The sequence below is a fragment of the Rhipicephalus sanguineus genome, chromosome 3 (genome assembly GCF_013339695.2).
Source record: "Rhipicephalus sanguineus isolate Rsan-2018 chromosome 3, BIME_Rsan_1.4, whole genome shotgun sequence".
In the NCBI taxonomy this organism is placed as follows: domain Eukaryota; kingdom Metazoa; phylum Arthropoda; class Arachnida; order Ixodida; family Ixodidae; genus Rhipicephalus; species Rhipicephalus sanguineus.
In genome coordinates this window covers 123,703,076-123,712,309 of record NC_051178.1, presented here as the reverse complement: position 1 = coordinate 123,712,309, position 9,234 = coordinate 123,703,076, and positions in this window count along the sequence as shown.

The following is a 9,234-nucleotide window of genomic DNA, read 5'->3' as shown; positions in this document are numbered from 1 at the left end:
GGCACTACAAGGTTCTTCAAGACTTCATAAGCTTCTGCTCCTATTACAGTTAGGAAAACCCGCTAGCTTCTTTTCCTCTTCTATGTCGTTCGCTTGCACAAACAGTTCGAATCGCTCCAGGTAAGACTCGAAATTCTGTGCCTTAGGATCAAACTCAGCGACCTCCCTAAACGCGACATTCCTGTCTGCGAGTAGAAATGTAGAGTCACCTCTGTGCGGTTGTTTCTCCGTCCTTGGCTCAGGTTGCCGTCGGTCGCCCTTCAGCATGAAGTCCGCTCGCTGCCACCACGTCAATGCTTTCGGTGCTTGTGGGGGGCGTTGCTCGAGGGCGTTGCTGTCTGCTCCACGTTGCAGGCTGCGGTGTCGTACTCCGAGAGCACGTACCTGACCGGATGGCTTCTCAGTCGCCGAAACGCGCCTACTTTTTCGCCATGTATTTCCTTCGCGCACCTGCCTACGGGATTCGAGGTCCATTCCTCGTCGCCAGTGATATAGCCACAACCATGTCCACAAAACAATGATCACTTTATTCTCGAGCGCATACATTTTATAGCCAGATGTGACGTCATACATGCGACGATATCTGCGCGGGCAGCATGCGGTGCACGTTATCACACCAGCAATCTGCGGAGTATATTCACTAGCATATTCACCTCGTTTTCGAGTTTCTTTATGTGAGGTGCCCATGATAGCTGCCTATCAAGTATTACTCCGAGAAATCGATGCTGTGTCACAGTCATTAGTGGTTCGCCTTCTAAATTGAGATTGAAGTTTTTTAACTTCTTACGGGTGAAGGGCAATACAGCTGTCTTTGCGTGCGACAGAACCATTCCTCTTTCTTTTAAAAAGTTGTTAATAATATTTATGCCGTCTTGCAATGCAATCTGAATGAACCGTACATCCGTGCCGCTTGATATGTTTTATTAGTAACCGCAGCCACGTGGTTATATTCTAGGCCTATATGTAGAATTAAAGTATTTCTAGACGACCCAATTTGTGCTTGGGGTTTCATCATTTTTATGCAATAAAAGGTGATGTCATATAAGGTGAGGCACCCGAAAAACGGGCGCTTTCATTCTATTAGACATCGATTAAGACGATACATAATTCACTACGAAACCAATATATGCACGTTTCCTTTGGATTCTTCTGCCCTTTCTCGCATTTGTGTTTTTTACGTGGCCGAGCAGCAGTTAGTATAAAATCATGTATTTGAGTATGCATGTGTGTTAGAACCTTGCACTGGCCGAATATTACAGCCCGGACAGGGCCCGGGCCCGTACGTGCATGGCCGAACCAAGCCCTAGCTTCTGTTACGAAGCTCGGGTTCGACCCCGGGCCCGAGCGTTCGCTACAGGGCCCACGTGTGCACAGGCCCGACCCAGGCGCGCTGTAAACTTTATAATGATCATTATTAAAGGTGAGCTGTCGTTTGTTGAGTGCGATCAGGCGCTCATATATTGAAAAGGTTTACCAACAGTCGAATACAGCGGTTAAGCCGTTGAGCTGCTAAGGACGCGGGCTCGATTTTCGGCAACAGCGGAAGCATTTCGATGGGGGCGCAAAGAAAGAATCCATGTGCACTTAGATTCGGGGGCACGATAATGAACTCTTGGTGGCTGAAATTAATTCACTCCCCACTATAGGGTGCTTCGTAATCATACGTAGAAATAATCTGCACGTTAACTTACCTATAAATGGGAAATGCCTTCTTAGTACCATCGATCTGCAAAATTAGTCGTAAGCCCAACTTCCTTCTGCTTCGTTGCCACACGGGCTGTCTCACTTCTGCGCACAGTGGAAAATCTGTGACGATTGCATTACCACACTACGAAACTTGAAACTTGAATGAATGTTTTACGAAACAGGTAGAAGGAAACGTACGAACACGTTGAAAGGTCGTACGGTTTCAGGAATTGTGAAACGCGATCTAGCGGTGAGCCAAGCTTCTATAGAAACACTTGATAATTTTGTCTTTCGCGAGTTTAGCATTCAGGCACAGAAAACCACTTTGGGAGCTAGGAGCGGTGAGGGCCTTTGGTCTCGAGGTTATTTTCAACGCACCCTGGCAGTTTGTTTCGCCATGTCAGCTAGCTGATGACGTGATCGGCTTCCCACTCCTTTCCAACGCAAAATGTGAGAAATAGTCGACACACACACGCAATATATATATATATATATGAAGGAAAGAAGTGTTCATTTCAAGGGCTCGTTTTCTTTGTTATACACAATATTAATGAGAACTAACAGACAATAATGCGAAGGAAAGTATAGGGGATGTTTTTAGTAGTAAATGTAAGGTAATTGTGAAGAAAGAAAAGTGGACGAAAAGGTAGCTTGCCGCGGGCAGGGACCGAACCTGCGACCTTCGAATAACGCGTCCGATGCTCTACCAACTGAGCTACCGCGGCGGCCATCCCCCCGTCCACTTTATAGGGTATATATGTGCATTTAAACGTGGGAGCGTCAGTCAGCGCCGCCAGTAGCCATGACGGCGAGTGTGGAACACTCTTTTTCTGCCTGTTGGCGTCACGTAGCACGTGAACTTATTACGAGCTGGCAGCTGACCAATAATCCCTCGCATACTACCTGAAAGCATCAAGTCTGCCAGAACGAGACCCTCGCTATGAATGAAGGAAAGAAGTGTTAATTCAAGGGCTCGTTTTCTTGTTATACACAATATTAATGAGAACTAACAGACAATAATGCCAGGAAAGTATAGGGGATGTTTTTAGTAGTAAATGTAAGGTAATTGTGAAGAAAGAAAAGTGGACGAAAAGATAGCTTGCCGCGGGCAGGGACCGAACCTGCGACCTTCGAATAACGCGTCCGATGCTCTACCAACTGAGCTACCGCGGCGGCCATCCCCCCGTCCACCTTATAGGGTATATATATATATATATATATATATATAATATATATATATATCTATATATATATATATATATGTGTGTGTATGTGTATGTATATATATATATATATAAGAGAAAGTCACAGTGAGAAACAAAACAACATTTATTCTGAGCTTTCGGCCGGGGACCGGCCTTTATCAAAGATGACATTATGACAATGCGTTCGGGTTTAAGTGCAGATTCTCGCAATACAGACACAGATGCACACACCGTCGCGATTCGTTTGAACGGGACAAGGGGAGGGGCCAGAACAACAACAGCAAAAAGAGAAAAGAAAGTGAGAGAGGGAGAGACATACGTACTGACATACACAGTGTCGCAATTTGTTAGAACTTGACAAGAGGCGCGGTCAGAACACACAAACAAACAAGAAATAAATAGCAAATAGACAGGGCAGAAGAAACAGGGCTACGTGTGTAAGAACGCGATTACCGCGCTAAAAGGGGAGGTCCATACACTTCGGGATGAAAGGAAAATATGGTCACGGACGCCGGATGTCAACGCACAGCGTGTGTGTCTTTGTTCAGCGTTTTATCTTGTAGAAGCGCGCCGAAAGTCGTTAAGTGCGTGCCCACCCGTGCAGCTGAGGGATGGTGTTCGGTGTGGCTATTGAAGTTGACCGCTTACCTCGGAGGCCTCGCAGGCGCTGGCGGCACTCATCAAGGACCGCCCGCAAAGTCACAGATGCGTCTCGCCTGTGCACAATATTGAGAACAGATGCAGTATATAATAGGACTTTTTGGGGGCCTAGTTGGTGCATACTGACAAAAATTACCTAGTGTTTGTTCCTTGTGTACCTTCCTTGTGTGCCGCGTTTGTTGCTAGCGGCAGCCCAAGTGATAACCGCTGCGTCTGCTTATCGCTGTCACGAACCGCGGCGACGGAAGCACATCGTTTGGGGCCAGCGGGCTCGTCTATGGAAAGAGAGCTTTCATTCGCCGCTCCTCTGTTTCTGAAATAGACGAGAAATAAAGTTGATTGATTGATTGTGCGCGGCACGTTAGAACACTGCAATAACGGCGGGCAAACATGCATGTCACGTGGTGTTTTTGCGTATTTGGCTGGCATCTGCAGTAAGCAGAAAAGCCTCATACTTATTAAATAAAACGTGCATTGAAAGAGCGCCAGCGTGAGCAAACAGCGTGAACGCGTGTCGTCCGAATGATCCGTAACGTCGAATAGCCGCTCTGTGACCAATGAAGAATGACAGCGTAATATTTGGTGTGAAGTGTTACACTAGAGTGAATGTGACGGCCACGGGCCACCGCTCGTGTATCGACCTGACATTCGGCAAGAACGTAGTGTGCCAGTGCAACCACTTGCAATATATAAAGCAGTGACCACAAAGGAGGGGTTACTATAGCGACAAGGTAAATATAAAATAAAAGACGATAACAACAACTAAGTAATGCGTATGCGTCTTTATTTAATCTATATAGCACTTAATCATACATAACTAAATATAGTCATCAGCAAGTACAGCTTCGCTGGTCTTCCTTCTTCACGTCATGGAAAAGCTCTGATTTTTTTTTCCTACAATCGATCCCAGGAAATAATTTGATTTCTCTATAGCTAGGATGTGAAACATTTCCTTTATCGTGAAAATACGCAAGACTGCAAGCGTTATTCACAAGCCGCAGCCGCCGCTAGCTGCGGAACGGGCAAATCCGGTAAATTGACGGAAGGCTCCTTGTGAACTGAAGAAATATTTCTTTTGCATAGTAAAAAAAAAAGCAAGAACAAGGCCACACAGTCAGTCTTTTGTGAATACAAGCAGCCATCTTTATTTTAGTGGCGCCAAAGTACACAGCTCTTGTTGCCGCCGGTCTGTGTCAGCTGAAAAATGCGTGTCACTGACATTTAAATCGTATAGGAAAGCTGCGAGGAGGCGCGATAGGGCAGAAGTGTTTAACGGGCGGTATTACAAACAACCGCAATTTTCTTTTCCGAGCAAGCATAGCATTGTCTGCAGATATGAAAATCAAGCGATGACGTGCTGTTTACAAAGTCCTCCATTCCGCCCACGTATTACCAGGCAACTATTTGTGGTAAGTAAACGGTTCTTGGAATATGCAACGTCAGAGGTCGACGGCTGCCATGATCGTCAAAAACCGGCATGGCCTTAACCCTGCACTTCAAACAATGACGGGACTGAATGGAGCCATGAAGATGATTTTGCGCACCCCACAGATGAAGGGAGAGGGGGGGGGGTGGTGTCGCCAGCCCTCTCCCTCTAATAAGTGCTCTAATACGTACTCGCGCAAAACTTGATAAACTTTAGGTGACAGCTAGCGTTTGTCATTGTTTCTGCCGACAGCACTCCATTAGTTTGTGCGCTGGGGTTTTCAATAAAACATGACAGTTGAAAAACGCGAAGCGAACGCAGATATTTGTTTCATGTCAGTGTGCAACAGCAATGCATCGAACCTTTCAAACTGCATATTAAGATTTGTTTTGACAACGAAGTCAGGCAGGCGTCGTGCTCCTTCAGGTGGCAGTTGTCAGCCTGTTCCTTCTCTATTTCATCTGCGTCTTCGTGTTTTTTTTAGTATATCGAAACCAAATAATAATAATAATAATAATAATAATAATAATAATAATAATAATAATAATAATAATAATAATAATAATAATAATAATAATAATAATAATAATAATAATAATAATATGCGTTCCGACTGCCTTTTTTATTTTCTTCTACTGCGTAAGCCTTACAATGGTTGGTATACGACCCTGCATATGCCGGCTACAGCGACAGAGGAAATGAAATATTTGATGAAGTTTAGCAATGCACCTTGAGCTGAGCAAACAACAAGGTTTCAGCATATATGAAAGGTCCAACGTACATTAGTCTATTTCCACCTTAACACGTTCACACTGTTACAACGACGGAGAGCTAGCTAGAAATAATCTGCATGTTTTTTTTTTATTGACATGATGTAAGGAGATGTTGGCGCACAAATAGGGTGCCGGCAACTCCTTAGCTCTGGGAGGTGTCGAGCATAAAGTACATAGGGTCCAAATTTCTAATCACAATTAACCCGCAGTACATACAATTACAACTTAGCGTAACAGTCAAGACATAACATAACAGTCAAAACAACATATTAAACAATCACATATATGTGTACACACGGTGTTGTTAAAAAAAATGAAGCATATTAACTGACCTACACTTGGGAAATGCCTTCCCATGATCGGCTATCTGCGAAATTTATCGATAGCCCAACTTAGTTCTGCTTCGTAGCCACACGGGCTGTCTTCCTTCTGTGCACTATCCGTGACAATCGAACACCCGCACAAAAAAAAAAAAAACTTGAATGAGTGAATGTTTCACAAAACAGCAAATGTAGAACACGTTTGAAAGGTCAAACTATTTTGGGCATTGTGTAGTGCTGTCTAGCAGGAAGCCAAGTGGCGAGAAACACTTGATGTATTTTTAAGTTCGCCAGCTGAGCATTCACGCATAAAAAACAGCTTTGAAAGCTGTTTACAGTTTTGGAGGAGCAATGACGATATTGGTGTTCGAAGTTCTTTACATCGTGCACTGGCAGTTGGTTTGGCCACGTGAGGCAGCTGATGACGCGACTGTACAGAGTAACACACACACACACACACACACACACACACACACACACACCACACACACACACACACACACACACACACACACACAATATATATATATATATATATATATATATATATATATATATATATATATATATATATATATGTATGTATGTATATATATTGTGATCACAATAAGAGAAAAAAAAACATGACTGATCCCCCCTTCGTAGGAATCGGTATAACACGAAAGTGAAACATGTCTTCACAGGGGTAGTTTAGCGTTTATTGTGCATTGTTTCGCCACAAGGGCAAAGGAATGAATGCTATAGCAGCAAATTGTAATGTCACGCGAAAAACGGCAAGCAGCTCGACACTTGCAGCGCGCTTTGAAGCAGAAAGAACGCACGAAAAGAACATACACCGGACGAGCGCGAACTAACAACTGTCACAAATGTTACTTCTTTGGATGTGAGCAGCACGCTCCTTTCGGAAACGCGGGCGCTGCAGCGAGCGAAGTGACCTTCATGCTCTCTCTAACGTCAACGGAAACTTGCGGTGAAAGGACAAGACGTACAAGCCGCCCACATCACGAGATAAGCGCGCGCGTGCACGGGAGACACCATGGGAGACACCCCCTGTATAAGCGCGCTCGCATCGCGACGCGCTGGGCGACGACCTTTAAAGCGAGCCATGCGCGTTCTTCGCGCCATCTCGCTAGTGATAAGAACACGCTGAAGCCACCGAGCTCTGAGTACCGCGAACGGTCAGTGGCGTATATAAATAGCTTGCCGTTAGTAAGCTGAACAACGCACGCTCTGCTCCTTGTGCGGCCGAGTGGTTTCGCGCTGCGGAGCGAGGGGTGTAGGTTCGACTCCCGGCAACGGAACTTTTTCATCTGTTTTTTTTTCTTTGCCACCTATTAGTGTATATTTTACAACGTCATATCCGTGACGGAAATACGCCAGTGTAGCCGTGGTGGACCCCGGCATAAAACACTTTCGTGTTAAAAAAAAGTCCAAGCTTCATTTCTGTATTCGGTGCCGAAACTTCAGCACATATTTGTGAATTTCACGTCAATGACCTCGACGTCATTTCTTTTTCGCATAGGCTCATTAAAATTTGCTTAATCTTGCTGATTTAGGTCCCTGGCACCCGTAGACCTGCGTCATTTTTATCGATAAATAAATATGTAGGCCCTATAACGAACACCATCATATTCTATGGCGTCACGGCGAGATTGTGCGGAAATCTCAAGCGAGCATCGTAACCTATATTTTCGTTTAGAGTGTTTGGCTGCCCCCCGTGCAAAGTGGAAAACTGGCAAATATACAGAAGACGCTTTTCGAACTTTTGGTGGTGCTATCACCCCTTGTTAGGTCGTCTGCGCCTCATGGCGCACGCGCGTCTCGCGGATGAGCAGCAGTTAGCTTTAACGGCCGCCGTGCGAGGAGTGGCGCTGTGGTCGCGCGGCGTATAGAGTGCCTCGATGCGCGCGCCCCCGCTTAGAGTGGAGTCAGCTTTTGAAAGGGCACGTGCCGCCTCCTCGGCCTTAGCGGCAGCGTGGCCGCCATTTTGAATCCCCTGCCCGGCCACTTGTGCGTGGCGTACGTGCTGTTGTTAGGTCGGTGCTTGTTTCCCTCCAGTTTTATGCGCTCGCTACCGTCACCATGGCCGGGTGTTGCGTGCCGCAGTGCACCAATCATTTCAGGAACGCTGGGAGCTGTATCGTATTCGAAGATACGAGGTTCCTTTGGACAGTAAACATCAAACGTGACAAGCGGCATCCGAAGAACACATTACGCACCTGCAGCGTAAGTTTCCGGCCGGTATTTCGAATGGACATGCAAGGATAACTTCTGCCGGTGTCAACCTTGCGTAATAAATGGACGCACTGATATAAGCTACATGCTTAGAATATTTGGTTCAGGTGTGCATGAATCCTGCGTTTTACTTCGCAAACATTCTTTACTGCACTTGGTTGGTCCTGTATATGCATTTGATTTTTGCTTTCGCTATTTTTGTGATGTGAAATGTATCACGAAATATATTATGCGTGTTTGTCTGCAGATCAGATCCTTCTTTTTTCCTAACAATTATTTGTGAGAATTGACGTCCCAAAAACCACGATATGATATGAGAGGCGCCGTATATTGTGGAAGGCTCCCGAAATTTTAACCATCTGTTGTTCTTTAACGTACACCTAAATCCGGGCCTCTGTCATTTCACCTCCATCGAAATGGGGCCGCTGCGGCCGGGATTCGATCCTGCAACCTTGGGGTCACCAGTCGAGCACCATAACAAAAACCACGGCTGGTTCTTGTTTTCTATATTCCTTTCCGTGTTTCAAGTACGCCTTCTGTGCTGGTCTGATGCCCATGTATGTATGTGTGCAGTTAAATGTTTTTTTATCTTTCCCTGTGTGTTTCGGGTTACATTTTCGTCCTGTCTTAAATCATTACGCAGTTCCTGTTTTTTAGGGGCGAAGCTCCTTACGCCATGGGTCTGTCCATCCTTCGTTTGTTTGTAGTAGCCACCTCTAGTTCGTGAAGTGCTCACTAGATGGCGTTGGTGGCGCGCGCCAAGAGGCTTCCTCTTGGCGCGCTTTCTCTTACGCTCGGAGTTTCCGGATGGAAGACAAGGCTGCGGAACGGACGGCACGGAAGGCGGCGGCAGGCGCGCTCGCAGACAGAATCCTTAGGTGAGAGCCCGCGAGGCCGAAGCTGCATGTCGACGCCGCGAAGCAGATCCC